Source organism: Narcine bancroftii, chromosome 1, assembly GCF_036971445.1.
Source record: "Narcine bancroftii isolate sNarBan1 chromosome 1, sNarBan1.hap1, whole genome shotgun sequence".
Taxonomy (NCBI): Eukaryota; Metazoa; Chordata; class Chondrichthyes; order Torpediniformes; family Narcinidae; genus Narcine; species Narcine bancroftii.
In genome coordinates this window covers 416,388,132-416,403,106 of record NC_091469.1, presented here as the reverse complement: position 1 = coordinate 416,403,106, position 14,975 = coordinate 416,388,132, and the positions used below count along the sequence as shown (strand labels likewise).

Sequence of the window (14,975 nt, the reverse complement as noted above, 5' to 3'; positions counted from 1 at the left end):
GATTTCATTCCAGCAACATGTGGGCAACAGGAATCTTCCACTTTGCTACTCACATGCTTAAGGAAGAAGGTGGATATTGTAAGGTAAAACATCATGAGATGGGAATGTGTAAGGAGTTACCCTGTGCAGGGCTGTAACAAGAAGGGGAGGTGTCCTTGTACTCCTGTTAGGTAAAACATCATGAGATGGGAATGTGTAAGGAGTTACCCTGTGCAGGGCTGTAACAAGATGTGAATGCATCCTTGTACTTACAAGATAAGAGAGACATTGATGGATTGAGAGGCAGGAAGCTAGCAGGGAAAGGATAGCAACAGTTTTAGTCATTGGACAAGTAATGATATGATGATGTTCTAAGCACGTATCCAAGGGTATAAAAAAATCACCATTTTGCTGATAACGGCAGAATGCATTCTCCGACTAACATTGTTAGTTGCAAGTGTTACAATCCGGTAATAAAGAACAAAGAACCCTGATTTCGACTCAGTCTGGTGTTTGTCTCACTCATTCATGGACAAAGCAGACCTAACAATATACACTGGCGCCTATCCCAGCCAGCTGGCATGGGTCTATGACTTCATACATTCCACCTGAACTCAAGGACTGCTGTTATGTATTCCTGCACAGGGATGTGCACAGGACGCTGTTGCAATGGTCCTTCCAAGGTGGTACGGAATGACAGTTCCATGTTTGTTATAGACATTGGCAGCAGGTAAGAAATAGTTTCAGTAGATTGCCTTAAGCCAGCAAATGTGGAGCTAGATCAACCAGTACATGTGGCATGCCCCCGGTGCATGGGGCATCCACCGGCCCATTCTAGCCATATAGGTGAAACTGCGGTGTCATTTCTGAACTCTGGTTCTGGGGGGTGGGGTAGGGGGGGAGTTATGTAGCAGATTGCGCCACTCCATTATGAAAACCGGCATCCGTAGTTGCGGGCCCCCACAGGATCAGGGCTTTCCAGTGGCCGGGGGGGGGGCGGGCACAAAGAACTCTGGGAGGCGCGTGACTTCAGAAGTCGGATCATTGTGATAGCGCGTCCACTATAATTATTCAAAATCCTGGAAAGATTCCATTAAACAGTTCTATTGGTTCTGTTGTGCTTTATCTACTGCGTTACTCACTACAATGCACATTTTCACCCTTTGGAATTTATGTATGATATTTATACTATGTAGACTTGGACATAACGTTTTAATTGTGTTGTTTCTATTCTCCTTATGCAGTGTATGTTATAAAATGTTCATAAAAAGATTGAAAAAGGAAAGAGAGTGTGAATTAGTTTGAGCTACAATCATCAGATTCTATGTCACCTGACTTCTACTGAATTACTTTTGAATCGGGCAGGCTGAGAATCTGGCTGATATTTCCATGATATTCTTAGATTCATGGAAAGATTCAAATTTTTGCTCCTCTGCTATTAGACTAACAGATATGTAGTTGTTCAGTCAAATTATAGAGCGAACCTAAGATCCTATCAGCTATTTCATGCACAAGAACTCAGAGTTATTCCAGGAGCCTGAAACTCATTTACTCAGTCAAGAAAATGCAGTGATGATTGCATATACTTGTTAATTCAAAACTATGGTTGATAGCCCATGCGGACTGAGTAAAGCACGAATTCAAGCAGGGGAAGTGATAAAGGCATTAAAATTGATAACAAGGCACAGGAAAAGGAAGGCAATAACATATAACAGGTTTACTGTGCCAGTTACTGATGCAGTAGAGTGAGAATATGTGTGCATCACCTAATGCCAATATCAGTATTAGCTGTAATGCCCTGGGCAGTTCAACATATGCCAATGTACCCTCATTCAGGTCTCAGGTGATGCCGGTTCTGTGAGAAGAGTTGCCACCTCCAGAGAATAATGGGAAACATGACTGAGAAAGAAAAGATGTTGCTGATGAGACCTGAGTAGAGGATCTGGAAGTTCCTGAATATTTTATTTAAATATCTCAGCTCCCATAAATGGACAGATGGATGCAAGCATAAAGCTGATTACTATGAGAACATGAAAGTTATCTGAAGGGTATGAAACTCTTGCTTTAATGCCAATTGCTATATCTGATCCAAGTAGAAATGTTGCTAGATGAAGCCAGCAGAGAATTTAACTGTCTTTTGTTGAAGATCAATATTACAATGCTGTATCATTGCCTTTTAATTTAAACCATCATTAAAACTCTTTACAGGCAGCATATTGTTCAAATTTCCAGAATCCTTATTATTTTTCCCTTTTTTTGCATTGGGGATATTGAAGAACCAATTGCTCCTTCAGAGTCCATTGCTTTTGTCTCGTTGTTCTCCTGTAAAGTACCTTAAGAAATGTGACCTGGTCAAGGTGCCTAAAAAGGTGCATATTGTTATGGTTTTATAAAGACCTGAATACAAGTGATTGTGATGCAGCCTTTGAGCTGCAGAAGCTTCCTATAAGGATAAAAATGATCCTGTTAAAACTGGGATCTTCTTCTGTAATAAGTAAAAGAAGCAAACAGCACCCAAGATAGGTTTTTGTTAGACTTCAGGTGATTATATTCATAGAACAATTCCAAAATATGTGGGGATCAGTCAAGTCCTGTTGGACTTTATCCTGACTACATGTGAAGAGTTTAGTAAGATTGTTGATGCCTTTGTTTTAATATTCCTAAATTTCTTGGATTAAGGGGAGTTTCTATTATAATGGAAATAGAAAAAAAACTCTTTATTCAGGATGAGGCGTAGACAGAAAATAGGAAACAACAGGTCAGTTAGTGTAATAGCTGGAATGGAAAATATAGATGCTGTTATTGTTAAGAAGCTATATTATAGCAGAGCACTTTGAAACAAAATGAAATCAACATGGATTAATGGCTAATTATCAATTGGAGAAGTAACATGCAGTGCTATAAAAGGAGAAACAATAAATAGACCAAGATTTTAAGAAGACAATAATTGATGAACCACCTAAGTTATAAAAAGTAAAAGTTCATAGAGTTAAAAGTAAGGTATTCATGTGGTTAGAAGACTGGCTGAGAAACAGGAAACAGAGTAGGTACAACTGACAATGAGAAAGATAATGTTTATTGTCAACACATTGCACATTGCACAATGCACATATGTACGAAAATTCTTACTTGCTGCAGCCAAAAACTTGTGAAGAAAAACTATAATAAACTAACTGAATTAAATTAAAAGAGAGAATGAATACATAAGATTGAAAGATAATAAATATTCATAGTAATCCTAATGCAAAGAAAAACTGACATTCCATAATGCAGACCGTCCTTCATAGTTGCCTCAATGTGCTGGCACCAGGACATTGGAATAAGACTTCAGAATCAGAATTTATTGGCTGAACATGTTACAAAATTATTTTTCTTGCAGCAGAATTATAGTGGAAATATTGCTATCAATTACATTTAAAAATAAAAAAAATAGTGCGAGAAAGTGAGGAAGTGTCTGTGGTTCATGGTCCATTCAGAAATCTGATGTCAGAGGCAGAGAAGATGTTCTTGTGTCTCTGGATGTTCATCTTCAGGTTCCTGTACCTTTTAACTGATGGTAGCAATCTGAAGAGGGCATGGCCTGGGTGATCGGGGTCCTTGAGTATAGAGGCTACTTTCTTAAGACACCACCTCCTGTAGATGTCCTCGATGAGGAGAAGTCTAGTGTCTGTGATGTTGCTGGGCGAGTTAACCACTCTCTGGAGCTTTTCCTGTCCTGTATATTGGTACCTCTATACCAGACAGTATTTCAACTAGACAGAATGCTCTTCATGGTACACCTATAGATTTTCTCTGTTGGCAAAATGCAATGAATAGTGAGCCACAAAGATTATAACTGGGCCAATGTACAATTTATATGAATCACTTGAATTAGGTATGGTTGCCAAATTTGCAGTGACACAAATATGGATAAGATCATTATGAAATAATTTTGAAATGATATAGATAGGTTAAATGAGTGGTAAAAATCTAGCAAATAGAGTATAATGGTCCACTTTAGCAAGAAAATTAAAAGGAAGCATATTATTTAAATAGTTAGACATTGCAGAGTGCCAAGATGTAGGCGTGCATGGATATCTGAGTGCATGAATGGGAAAGGCTGGTGTGCAGAGACAGCTAGCAATTAGGAAAGCTAACAGACTCTCCATCATTTTGCAACAGAATTGAATACAAAGGGTGTGATGATGTATTATTTCAGTTAAGTAGGATATCGATCAGATCATGTGAAGTGTGATGTACTATATTGGCTTCCATACTGAAGGAAGGATATTAATAGAGCAATCATTCAGGGAGGGTTTACTGGATTAATAACAAAAAAAGGGCAGAATTTGCAAATGTAATAGTTTTGACAGGGGCTGAGAAGAATAAATGGCGATTTGATTGAAAAATAAGATCCGGAGGGGTCTGAATAGGACGGATATGGAAAGGATCTTTTCTTGTGGGAAAATCTAAAACTCAGGGGACAGTTTCAGAATAAGGGTTTAGATCCATGAGGGATTTTTCTGAGAGTTTTGTGATTCTTTAGAACTTTACTTCAAAGGATGATGGAAAGACAATTTTTGAATATTTTTAAGGCACACGTGATAAACAAAATGGTAAAAATTACAGAGGAAAGGTAGGAATTCAAAATTGAGAATAAAATTCAGCCCCCTATTATATTCCATATATATACTCACAGATGCATGCCTAAACACCATTCCAACTAATCTATAATTTTGCAAATGTCACCACTATTGTAGGCTGGATCTCTAACATCAAGGAAAGGAGACTGTGAGATAGCAAGATGTTGCTTAGTGCCAGGATAACAACCTCTCCCTCTGTTAGTAAGACCAAGGAGCTGGTTATAGACTAAAAGAGGGGCAAAGCTCCATTTTGCATTCATGTTGCATTCAACAGCTTCAAGATTCTTGGGGTAAACAACTCCAGTGGTTTTGCCCTGGTCCACCCACATCGATGCAAAAGCCAAGAAAGTGCATCGGTGCCTCTACTTCCAGAGAAGCCTGAGGAAATTAGTATGTCATCGGCGTCCCTTAACAACTTCATGGAAAGCATCCTGTCAGTTTGCATCATTACATGATACAGAAACTTCTGTGCCCATGACAATAAGAGGATGCAGAGGCTTGTGATCAATGCTCAGGCCATTACACTAACCCCACTTCTTAACATCAATTCCACCTATAACTCCTGCTGCCTTAGACAAACAGCCCATGCATTAAAAGTCTCATCTCACCTCAGTCACATTCTCTTCACCACCCGCCCCTGCCCCCCAAATCAGGAAGAAGACTCAGAAGTGTGAGATCCATATGCCACCAGATTCAAGGACAATTTTTTCTGTCATTGTCAGACTCTTGAACAAAAATCAAAACAGTAAAATTATGTTGCTTTTGCCCTGTTTTAGACCATAAAACATAGGCGCAGAAATAGGCTATTCAGCCTGTCAAGTCTGCCCCACCATTCAATCATGAGCTGATAAATTTTCCCACTCAGTGCCACTGCGATGCCTTCTACCCATAACATTTTATGCCCTGGCTAATCAAGAAACTATCAATCTCTGCCTAAAGTACACCTAAAGGCTTGGCAACAATCACCTGTGGCAACAAATTACACAGATTCACCACCCTCTGGCTAAAGAAATTTCTTAGCATCCCTGTTCTAAGATGACACCTTTCACTCTTGACTTTGTTTCCTCTTGTATTAGATGCCCTCATCATGGGAAATGACCTTTCTACATCTATTCTGCCCATGCCTTTCAACCTTCAAAATGTTTCAATTAAATCTCAATTCATTCTCCTAAATTCCATTAAGCGCAGGCCAAAAAACCATCAAATGTTCTCATATGATAACCCTTTTATTCCCAGAATCATCTTTATGAATCTCTGCTGAACCCTCTGTAATGTCAGTACATCCTTTCTTAAATGATGAGCCCAAAAATGTTCACAATAATCCACTGGTGAGATCTCACCAGTGCCTTATAAAGCCTCAACCTCACATCCCAGCTCTTATATTCTATTCCTCTTGAAATGAATACCAGCATTGCATTTGCCTTCTTCACCACCGACACAACCTATATGTTTTCTTTGGCTTGGCTTCGCGGACGAAGATTAATGGAGGGGGTAAAATGTCCTGTATGTTTACCTTCAGGGTATCCTGCACAAGGACTCCTAGGTCCCTTTGCATCTGTGAATTTTTGATTTTCTCCCCATTTAGAAAATAGTCTGCCCATTTATTTCTTCTACCAAACTGCATGACAATGCATTTTCTGACTTTGTATTTAATCCACCCATTCTCCTAATCTAAGTCCTTCTGCAGTCTCCCTGTTTCCTGAACACTACCTGCTTCTCCACAATGCCATTCATTCCATAATCAAAACCATTGATATGCAACATAAAAAGATTATCTGGAGACTGAAGCAAACACTGACCTCTGTGGAACTGGTAACCAACAAGAATATCATCACTAATATCTCTCTGCTTCTCTACATTTTATGGATCATGTCCATCTTGAACTATTTATGAGATGTCTAACCACCCTGTTTGTTAAACAACCTGTATCACTGCATCTTTGGTACGTGTGACAATAATCTCGAACTTAGTTTTTTTTTTTTGTTTTTTTTTTTGTTTTTTTTTTAAATTTTTTTTTCACACCATAAATCACATTTGCCATGATATTCACTTTTTCTTTTTCACACATATACAGTGACTTTTTCTCCCCTCCCCCCCCCTCCTCCCAAGCCACCCCCCCACCCCCCCCCTCATCCATTTTAGGTATACAATCTAAGTTGCATTAAACCAGTCAGACAATGTTGTCATTCAACAAAAATACACCAGAAATTCTACTGAGTCCATTCTTTTCTTTCCTTCTCCTTCCATCAACTTAGGTAATGTTTGTCCCCGGTAGGTTTTCGCTACTGTATTTAATGTAAGGTTGATGGAGCAGTCTTCAGGGGGTGAAACCTCTACTGCACTCCTAATTTGTTTTCATGTGTAACAATAATGTACTTAGCTGAACCAGAATTGTAGAAAAAAAATATACATCCATTACCAAACAAAGTGTTTGCTCTCTTCCAACAGCCCAATGGCCTTTTCCAACTACTTCCTTCCTGGCATGAAACTGGGTCATGTCCCTTTGCTTCTGCCAATGCAGCTTATCATATAAAATTAAGTGTGAAATAAAAAAGAACAAGGTTTAGAAAAGCTGTCAAAATTCCTGGTCAATAGAAATATCAGAGAGAGCATGGTGAGAAATCAATTCTCATGTTAATTTTAGGTTAGTGTTGAATTGTATTTTGGCACCAGTTTAATGCGAGAACAATATAAAAGGGGAGAAATTTGTTGTGTGCTGTGTTACTTATTACATGAGATTATCTGGAGACTGAAGCAAGTAGTCTTGCATGAATAACAGAATGCACTGACTAGAATCACTGGATAAAGCTCAAAACAAAATCAATACATTGTAAAGTAAAAACAAACTCCCATGGTTCCAACTGCTACCATTCGCATCACACTGAATAAAAATAACTTAATTGATAAAACGATGGCATTTCTGCACCATATAAATTAGGTTTTCACCTTACTCAGTGCCGATTTAAATAATTAGCAGGATGGTAGCCAAGGTACTGCCATTTGCCTCACAGCTCAGAAGAGGAAAATTGACCTGGGCTCCTGCTTATGACTGCCCAGGTGCTGACACCTGCTTAACCAGAAGCACTTGCCAGGTTAGGCTGAATTTGTGCAGAGAGAAAAGAATCAGTTAACATTGCAAGTGCCTTTCTCCTACTGAAAATAACTCTGCACAAATATTCAATAAAAAAAAAACCAGAAGGGAATGTTGCCTATTTTCAATGTTGAACTATTGCACCTTCAGCCATTGCTAAAGTCAGGTCAATGAGAGAGCATGCATGGTCTAAAATGTAATTCTGACCATTTGGTTTAAATCAGGTACAGGGAAAAATGTGCAATGACATAATTTATTTACCAAGTCTTGCCCAGTAACCAGAATGATTGACAGCTTCAGCAAACAAAGAATTGCTGGAAGAACTCAAACAGTCAGATAACATCCATGGGTAGAAGTGGGTTAAGTGTTCGAATCTACACCATTTACCAAGAAAGGTTAAAAAAAAGGTGAAATTAGAGATATAAATGGTGTAAGAGGCTGGGGGAGGGGCCCAAAGGTGATGGGGTATAGGACAAAAGGTGAGTTTGGTGGAGAGAAAGATCAACAGAGTTGGTGGGGGAGGGGAGGATGGGGTGTTGGAAGAAAATTTAGAGAGAAGGGAAAAATGTAAGTACAGGAGTAGGTAAAGAAGAGATGGAAACAGTGGAATCAAGATTCATTTATTGTCATATAATAATACAGAAACTGTAATATTACATAAAATTTCCTTCTGCTGGTCGTAAGGCAGACAAAAGACAAAAAGTCACCATTAATATTGCCCGCCCCTTATAGCAAGAGAGAAAGAGAAGTAATAGTCCCAGTGTTAGTGCCGAGGGGGGGCATTCATGGGCATTTCCCCAAAAAATGAGGTATTGTGACAATGGCCAGACAGTCTGGCGCCACCCCGAACTGGACATTAATTTGTCCTCCATTTGGCAGTATAGGGCACTTACCATGTTAAATGTGGAATCCCGGGGTCAATAGGTCGTGCGCAGCCATGTTTCTTCTTGTGCACATGTGTTAGTGCTGACTGGAGCATTTGCAATGGATTGGAGCACTGGGGCCACTAGCATCGTTTCTGTCAGAGGGAGGGGGAAGTGCATATGCCAGCCGACACTAGAGCATTCACGCAAGAATAAGAAACATGGCTGCGTATGGCCTACGGAGCCCAGGATACTTCATTTAACATGGTAAGTGCCCTCTTTTGGCTCCCCCCACCCACCCCCCACTGCTGAGTGAGTTTTCGAGCATCAGATTGTTCCATCCATGATTACCCTAATGTCCCCCGCTAAGACTTGTTCTGGCACCGACCCTAGAAAGTCCCTTCAGAGACAGAATGTCCATGGATTCACCTCCAGTATTTTCACAGCCACTGCAGCTGCACAAAACCCTGTTTGATCCATTGGCAACCCGAGTTCCAGATCCAATGCTCCAACAGGTCAGGAAGCCTTCAGTCCCTGGGCCCTCTAGGAGCCCTTCTTGCCCTCAGCACCCTCACGAATCCTGATTTCCTGAATCCCTTGACCACAAGTCACTGACAGCCAACTGCATGTGAGGTTTCTTCAGCTGCTGAGCCCTTTGCTGGCCTGCTGCCATGGTCACCGTCCTGTAGGGTCATCTCCTCTGCTTCTCCTTCTTAACAAGGGGTGTTCTCCCTGTTTCTTGTCCCCAGTGCTGGTCCACTGCATCCCCTGAGTCAGCAACCCCTTGTGGCCACTGCCGAGCATAGACACTGGCATCTTGGGCACAAATCCCACAGTTGCTTTGTGTGTGCGTGCATGAATGTGTGCATGTGTGTGTGTGTGTGTGTGTGTGTGTGTGTGTGTGTGTGTGTGTGTGTGTGTGTGTGTGTGTGTGTGTGTGTGTGTATGTGTGTGTGTGTGTGCGCGCCGACTGCAGAGCTACATTTGCCTACAAGTTTGAATTACATCATACATCAAGCAGGTTCAAAGCTGCAGTTCATTTTATATTTTTATTTGTTTGATCTTGCCTGGTCCTGATGTACATCAGACAAATGAACACAAAATGCATCTCTGCAACCCTTATCGTTATTGCACGCGTAATTTAACAATGCAAACACAGACACACACACCCATATTCACTGCTCCCTTTGGCTTGCTGGGTAAAGTTATTCAAAACTCAATCGTCTCATGGTGGGAATTTCAGTGATGGTGTGAAGTTATGTGGCAGATGGGAACAGGTGAAGCTGCTATGGCTATGTAGTTTGTTGCTCATATGTTTCTGTGCTATTGGGGCATGCCCAGCAGACCATCTGTACATAGAGAGGAAATGTTAAGAAGATGCATACACAAGTTCTTATATGGACAGGAAGAGCATGTCTCCTAAACTGAGCCCTGCAAGCTGTTAACATGGTCAGGCAAAAATGAGGTCCTGTTTGTTGAGCTAGTATTGAGTCTTGCTGTAACATTACAGGAGGACACAGAGTGAGAGACCAGCATGGGGATGATATGGTGAATTAAGGAAACAGGCACCCGGGAGTTTATGGTCATTCGTCTGGACTATGATCTGATCACATAATTTGCCTTTGGTTTCTCCAAATGTGTACACCAAGTGTAGTTCACTCATTTTTTGGAAGTGCAACAGAATCACTGCTTCACCTGAAAACACTGCTTGGAAGAAGGCCGTATGTAGGCGAGGACAGAAGAACAGACAACAGAATGGCAAAGTGAAAAATACTGGAAGGAAAGGGGAAGAATTGTTCTTGCGTTTCCCTCTGTCACATCAGCAGTAGTCGGTCATTGAGCAGGAATATAAATCTTTGCAGTTCAAACTGGACTGCAAGCATGCTAGTCAACAGACACTTGGCTAAACCCTGACAAAGCAAAAACATATAAAATGTAAAATCTGCAGAAGTGGGGCACATATGAAAGAAAAATATTGCTCCGTACCTCATGCAAGAATTGGACCAGTATGAAGCACACAAAAGATTTTCTATGTGTCCCCGCCACAAGCAGCCTAAAAACTGCAGAATCGTTTGGTTATTTTGATAGAAGCAGTAAACATCACCTTTAAAAAGCATGTGAATGGTGTACAAGTAAAGAAGAATTGCAAAAAACTGCGTTGGTTGTCTAATCTGCTTTGGATGAAAAAATTGTGAATCTTCACATTTAGTATTCTCTCCCAAAAAATAACTGGATCAAAGGAAAAGAAAAGCCCACTATTCATTCAGTCGCTGTGAGCAGACCCCCACAAAGAACCACTGAGTCAAGGTACTTGTGTTGTAATTATCACATCTACTGCCTAAGGCCTATTAGTATATTCAGTAATAATGAGGGGCCAATTTCAATACACAACACATTAGGAGCAACAGTCTGCAAAGTCTTCTCACCTCTGATGGAGGGGAAATAACAGAGACAGCTGGTACCGAACATCTGCTTCCAAGGAGACTCTCAAACTGCAGTCTGTTGTCTGAGGAAAATCAAGAGTGAATTAAGATCACCTTGATCCAGATTCGTGGCTGGACTTCCAATATTTATAACCTCCCTGTTCAATATTAAATATCATGTACATTGCCTCAGTTACTACTTCATATGAATGTGTAAGGAGAAGGCCTTTGTTTAGTGATTTTACAGGTTCTCAAAGCTGACTGCCACATATGGAAAAATAATCACAGAATAAGAATTAGAAAGAGGGAAGTCAAATAAAAATTGAAAAGAAAGAAAATATAAATGAGATCAGTAAAGCCTAATATTTTTGTGGAAATTTTTTGTTTATGTTTATTTTCTGCCACCTTTATCAATCTTGTCTCTGACTCTACTTTCTGTTATGAACTGTCTGAACATCCCAGTCCTTGTAAGAGACAGTGAGAATCCCTATTATTAAGGTACTTTGTTTGTACTGACTTTGCATACTTTGTGTTTTGTTGAAGTAAACAGCATTAATGTGAATGCATAGACTCTGCCATCTTCAGTTCCTTTCCAGTGAAAACCAGAATCACATCAATTTCCATATGAGACCTTATCCTTACAGTTTTCACTACCACTCTCTCTACACTTAGATGAAGGGTTAGAAAGAGATGAAATCACCAGACTGCTTATCTTACATCCAGTAATACCCTCCAACAGCAGCCATTGTTTTTCGTACAGTATTGTAACTAGCTCCATTCTGTAAGAGAAAACTCTTCTCTAAGAACTAGTGTGAGAACTTGAGACTACATATCCATATTATCACTATACTCCATTCTTCACCTCCATAATATCACATGATTCTACCCTACCGCAGGCATTTGATTATCAAATTATTATGCAAGATACCACTAGATCTGACCATGCTGTTGCTTTCATAGACAGCTTCCTTTTCAACAGGGGTGGCCAAACTATGCCCCTACCCCACCCCAGGTCAACTGAGGCCCATTGCCCATTTTGTGGCCTGGGGTGAATTTTAAAAATAAAATGGAATATGGTCCATTGGAACATAGGCTCTAACAATAAATTGGAGTGTGTATACGTGGCACAAATGTTGAAATGTTACTCATTGATGAAAACATTTACCTCAGTTTAAAAAAAAACATTTACCTCCATTAAAAATGTTTTCCTCAGTTGATTAAACATGGAGGAACAAAAAAGACGGAAAGTAGCATGTGAGTGTTGAAAATTTCAGACGGTGGTAAAATGAATACTTTTTCACAGAAGCCAAGGGGAAGTGTGTTTGTTTGATTTGCAAGTTAACCTTAATAATCTATGTACAGATTTACACATTGCTTCATAATCATTAAGGTGGACACTTGGGCCATGAACTTCATTCACTGACTGTTGTGGACGAATGTTTAAGAGCAGCAGATACAGAAATGCCTACAGATACAGAAATATATGAGGACATCAATAAACTACTGTAATGTCAACAGTTAAACTGTTTGGTAGTATCAAATCATTATTTTGAAAGTAAATGAATTTTTGATGGTACAGGGGTATTCTGGTCTAAAAACATTGTTTTTTCTTTCAGTGTAACTGGTTGAAAACTGCCGGGCTTAATATTGCTTGGCCCTGTGACTCCTTATATTTTTCTGTTTGTAGCCCACATCCAAAAATATTTGGCCACCCCTACTTTACACTATAATATTGAAGTCATCCAAAATTCTGCTGTCAGTGCCTTTATTCCTGCCATCCCCTTCATTCATCACCCTGTACCTGTTGACCGCCAATGGTTGCTGGTAAGGCACAACTAAAGCTTAGATCCCAACCTTTCTTTTCATATCCCTCTATTGCCTCATTCCTCCTGTTCGCTGTAATTTTCTCTCACCCTACAAACATTCAAGAAATGAACTACTCCAATTCTAGATTCTTGAACATTCCTATTATCAATTATTCTGTCATAGGTGGATGTACTGTAAGTCAGTGTGACTAAATTCTGGAATTCCTTTCCTAAATTTCTCTTCCTTTTTATCATTCTTTTCTCTTTCGAGCATTCTTTAAATTGAAATGTACAACTCTCTCAAAATAGCACCTTAAGCTACACATATTTGCTAATACTTTGCTAAGGATCAGAATCAGAATGTATTGTCATGAACATGTCAAGAAATTTGTTGTATTGCGGCAGCTTAGAGGTGAAAATATTGCTATAAACTACATTTTAAAAATAAATAAATTAGTGCAAAAGAAGAGAAAATGAGGTTGTGTCTGTGGTTCATTGACCATTCAGAAATCTGATGGTGGAGGGGAAAAAGCTATTTTTGTATCGCTGGGTCTTCGTTTTCAAGCTCCTATACCTCCTTCCTGATAGTAGCAATGTCAAGAGGCCAGAGCCTAGGTGGTAAGTGTCCTTGGGGATCGAGGCTGGTTTCTTGACACCAGCACTTGTAAATGTCCTCAGCTTTTCAGATTTATTGTCAGAGAACATACATGATATCACATTAAACCCTGAGATTCTTTTTTCTGCATGAGAACCAGAATTGCACTTATTGGTAGAGTAAACAAAAACTGTACACAGTGTATATATGTAAACAAATAAAGAACTATAAAGAGATAACAAATGTAAACAATGTGCAATACAGAGAAAAAAATCAATAAAAGTGCAAAATTAAGCATCCTTAAATGAGCCTCTCATTGAATCTGTTGTTGAGGAGTCTGATAGTAGAGGGGTAACCACTGTTCCTGAACCTGGTGGTGTACCTCTTTCCTGATGATAGCAGGGAGAACAGAGCATGTGCTAGGTGGTGTGGAAGTGTGGATCATTAATGATTGCTGCTGCTATCCGATGGCAGTATTCCCTGTAGATATTCTCGATAGTGGGGAGGATTTTGCCTGTGATCTCCTGGCCTGTGTCCACTACCTTTTGGAGGGTTTACACTCAGGAGTATTGGTGTCCACATACCAGAGCTTGATGCAGCCGGTCAGCACACTTTTCACCACATATCTGCAGAAATTTGCCAGGGTTTCTGATGTCATACCAAACCTCTGCAAACTCCTGAGGAAGTAGAAGTGCTGACGTCCTTTTTCCACGATGCCATTAGTGTGCTGGGTCCAGAAGAGATCCTCCAACATAGTGACTCGCAAGAACTTGAATTTGCTCACCCTCTCAACCTCTGATCCCTCAATGACCACTGGATTGTATACCTCCGGCTTTCCCTTCCTGAAGTCAACAATCATCTCCTTAGTTTAGGTGACATTGAGTGCAAGATTGTTGTTGGTGTACCATTCAGCCAGGTTTTCAATCCCCTTACTGTATGCCGACTCATCATCTTTCTTTATACAACCCACTACCATGATATCGTCAGCAAATTTGTAGGTGGTGGTATTGTTGTACTGAGCCACACAGTCGAAGAAGTAAAGTGAATGAAGATTGATTCCCATGATGGTGCTCGCCAAGTTCACAACTCTTTGTTGTCTTTTTCTGTTCTGTGCATTGGGGTCTCCATACACAGTGATGCGACCAGTCAGAATGTTCTTCACAGTACACTTGTAGAATTTAACAAGAGTCTTGGGTGACATTCCAAATCTCTTCAAATTCTTCATGAAGTATAATCACTGGCAAGTCTTCTTCATGATTACATCAACTAGAGGTCCAAGGACAGATCTTTAGAGATGCTGACACCCAGGAATTTGAAGTTCTTAACCCCTGAATATTTTCTCCTGATTTCCCCCTCCTGATGTCCACAATCAGTTCCTTCGTTTTCATTAGGTGTTATTGTGACATCTCTCAACCAGCTGATCTATCTCCCTTCTGTACGCTTTCTCATTGCCGTCTGTGATTCTGCTGATGGTGACATTGGAAAATTTGTAGATGGCATTTGAATTGTGCCTAGCTACACAGTCATGGGTGTAGAGTGAGGAGAGTAGTGGCCTGAGCATGCAACCTTGAGTTTGCTCCTGTGTTGATTGTCAGGG

General features: G+C 40.1%; 1 long non-coding RNA gene across 2 annotated transcripts in view; it reads right to left on the bottom strand.

The window, feature by feature from the left end:
• The window catches only part of LOC138753322 (uncharacterized), a 43,610-nt gene extending 30,724 nt beyond the window's left edge, over positions 1–12,886 (bottom strand). Inside the window, exons 1-3 of one of the 2 annotated variants that reach the window (XR_011351103.1) lie at positions 12,780–12,886; positions 10,982–11,061; positions 3,090–3,771 (exon numbers count right to left, since the gene is read on the bottom strand). This is a non-coding gene — a long non-coding RNA (uncharacterized lncRNA). Of the gene's footprint in view, positions 1–3,089; positions 3,772–10,981; positions 11,062–12,779 lie in introns of those variants that run through there. The other variant, XR_011351106.1, reaches the window with a different exon arrangement.
• Positions 12,887–14,975: the final 2,089 nt, after the last annotated feature.